This window comes from Amia ocellicauda, chromosome 4 (assembly GCF_036373705.1).
Source record: "Amia ocellicauda isolate fAmiCal2 chromosome 4, fAmiCal2.hap1, whole genome shotgun sequence".
Classification (NCBI taxonomy): Eukaryota; Metazoa; Chordata; class Actinopteri; order Amiiformes; family Amiidae; genus Amia; species Amia ocellicauda.
Window position 1 is genome coordinate 52,548,103 of NC_089853.1, and position 3,329 is coordinate 52,551,431.

Below are 3,329 nucleotides of genomic sequence, written 5' to 3' on the forward strand. Positions count from 1 at the left end.
GATAAAATTGAGGAATCATGAAAAGAAAATACCTTGATAATTTATGGAAAATAAAATATTGGATCATCAAATGAATCTCTTGCATGCCCTCTTCATAAGGCTCACACACAAACACATGCACATTCACTTTATTACTAAAATCTCAAATCTCAAAGTAAAATTTACTTTTACTTTTGGTACTAGCTACTTTTTTTACTTTAACTCAAGTACTGTTTGAATGGGAGAATTTTTACGTTTACTTGGGTAAGTGTGGCAGTGTGAGAGGCAAGGCTGTGGTCAGGGCGGGTCTTTCAGTGGAGGAGACTACAAAACCTCTCCTCCAAGACTCCAAACCCCAGAAGCCAGCAGGGCTCCTGATGGCCATAGCCCCGCCCACCACTTCCCCTATAAAAGGAAGTGGGACGCGAACCAGTGTGTGCATGCTTGGCTGGGGTAGCAAGGTGCACAGGACGGCGAGAGGCGAGAGGCGAGAGGCGAGAGGCGAGAGGCGAGAGGCGAGAGGCGAGAGGCGAGAGGCGAGAGGCGAGAGGCGAGAGGCGAGAGGCGAGAGGCGAGAGGCGAGAGGCGAGAGGCGAGAGGCGAGAGGCGAGAGGCGAGAGGCGAGAGGCGAGAGGCGAGAGGCGAGAGGCGAGAGGCGAGAGGCGAGAGGCGAGAGCAGGAGAAACAAGGGTAAAGTTCACAGTTGACGGATTCACTGGCTTGTGACCTTTTTTTCTGGACCTGGACCATTCTCCCTCTTGGACCCCGGACTGTCTGACAACCTCCCACTGGTAACGAACTTTGATTACGGACTGTGACTACGAACCTGCCTTATCCCTTTATGCTTCTGTTTGCCCGGTGTTCGGCTCCACCGACCCGGGCATTTATTGTTAGTGTTTGTTTTTAGTTAGGGATTGTTTAGTTAGTGCTCGCACAGAGCTAGGTTTTGTTTTGCTTTTTGACACTGTGCCTGCCATTAAGGGAAGCAATAAAACGGCAAGCCTGTTTTGTACCCTCTGCCTGCATCCCTACTGTGTGTTTCCAGACCAGACCCCCGCCTACATACAGCCCTTTCTTGTGACGGGCCCCCCAACCCGTTACATATGTTTTTGATAGAATATTTTTACTTTTACTCAAGTATGACTTCCGACTACTTTTTACACATCTGCATATTGAAAAATATATAAAACTTATATCTGTCAAATAAACTAATTGAGATGTGTAATCAGGCTCATTCCATGAGAAAGTGCTGCAAGAATATAGTGTCAGTGTGAATTTAAGTGTGACTCCTCACAGCGTATTAAACGGGAAAATACATTTGGGCATTATTTCCTGTCATCTTATTTTTATAATTTATCATAGGGACACTGTTTTGGGCTAAAATGCTTTGATAATGTGATCAGGTATTACACTACACTCTCTCTCTATCTATCCATCTATCTATTTATCTCAAAGATAGTGGAATTAAAGGCATAATGTTCTTGGAACAGAAAATCCACAAACGACAAAACTACAAGCATGTTTGTTACACTAAAAAACAAAAACAAATCTATTTAATTCTATTTCAAATGCTCCTTTTCAGGTTAATATTTTATTTAGTAATTGTGTAATTCTACCGTTTGAACATGGCTCCAGATAGATATATAGTTTAATTGATTGAGTAACAGAACCTACTGATGACAAACTAATTCTGGAATGTCTAAATCAGCTTCTTTCATTATCACATGTCTATGTACTATGCTAACCACTGTTTTATTAGGCAACATGGCTCAACTTTCTATTAAATAAATAAGACCATTTTTAAAACAATATGTATGAAATCACTTAAAATGCATGAACAGCATTGACTGTTTAGTAAGAATGCATTTTACAGCACAAATTGGAACAAATGTAGCATAAAAGATAGAGACCACTTTTAAGTGATTAAAATATAATGTGTCAAGAACCATGCCAGCACAAACAATGATTTTTGCAGCACAAATGGAAATATTTGTATTCATATTCTGAATACAAGGGATGCCAACTTCACAGAGGTCCATATGAAAACATGTTTCTATCCAAGCTGCCTATAGGCCCAAACATGTGTAACTCAAACAGACCCTTCATGATTTCTGTTTGTATATATACACATGCCCCAGAATCAGTCACTTTGCTGGGAGCCTAGACTCCCAAGTGACCTGGCAGGGCAACAGCATCCAGGTGGCAGGAAGCTAAAACAAAGGTACTTAAGAAGCTGTTGAGAAAGAAAAAGTGAATAGAAGTGTTTAGGAGTTGCCAAAGTCAGACACAGGACAGGTGAGGTCTACTTTCAGACTTTTTTTTTTTTTCAGGAACATAGCAAGCAGGAGTACAGGACCTGGCAGCAAAGCCTGAACATGCAAGATCAGCGGAGAGACTGAAGCGATCTGGACTGATGTGGAAGGGAGCATACAAGTTGAGTATTTGGACTGATTTCTAACTTATTCGGAATGCATTGATTGGCTTCTGTTGGCTGCCAGGTCGGAGTCTTGCGCTGGTGGAAAGACTGGGCCAGGGACATTTGACCTATGGGAGGGAGATAGGAGAGCTTAGGGACGTGCGTAAGTTCAACTGGTGGTGTACATTTCTACTTATCCAGCTCGATCTGTATAGCAGTCCCTCTGAGTCTCCGTTTCTCTCGTTTCTCTCTCGCTTTCCTTGAAGGTTGTGGTGCCACCGTTGTGGACTTGCATCGCAGCAGGGACCCACTCCACCAGCCTGGGAGGGACTTTTTGGGACACAGACAGCAGAACCCAAGGACTTGTGTCAGCTGAGCGCGGGAAACCAGACAGTACACGCTTCATTCTTTTTCTGGACCGGGTAGATTAGACCCCTGTTTTTAAATAAGCCACCCGTAGGGAAAAGATTAGTTTACATTTTAGTGGGTTTTAATTAGGGTTTATTAGTTTTAGGTTAGAGGTTGGGTGGGCCTATAGTTTTTCCTTTCCCATTTCTTTTTATTTGTGTATATTGCCCATTTTATTAAAGGCAGTTTTAAGGGGGGGTTAAAACCTGTAATTGGCAGAGGGCGTGGACTTCGTGCCCCATCCCTCTGGATCTGCGGACTGTGCACAATAAACTGGTATTGTGGTATATTTCCAACAGTACTTAAAAAATAGGGGATGTGCCAAATGATTGGAAAACTGCAAATGTCATACCTATCCACAAGAAATGGGACAAAACTAAACCAGGAAATTACAGACCAATCTGTCTCGCCTGCATTACTTGAACATGTTGGAAAAACTTATTAGACAGAAAATAGAGAAGCATCCTAATGAAAACCATATTATTGGAGATAGTCGACATGGGTTTACACGAGGCAGATCATGTCT

At 42.7% G+C, this 3,329-nt stretch overlaps 1 long non-coding RNA gene across 2 annotated transcripts; it reads left to right on the forward strand.

The window, feature by feature from the left end:
- The first annotated feature begins 435 nt into the window (after positions 1-435).
- Positions 436-3,115, forward strand: LOC136748741 (uncharacterized). Of its 2 annotated transcripts, none has more exons than XR_010816618.1 (3): positions 436-770; positions 2,310-2,558; positions 2,662-3,115. It is a non-coding gene; the product is annotated as an uncharacterized LOC136748741 (long non-coding RNA). The 2 variants fall into 2 exon arrangements; XR_010816617.1 differs by having other exon boundaries at positions 535-770; positions 2,310-2,412.
- The last annotated feature ends 214 nt before the right edge of the window (positions 3,116-3,329 follow it).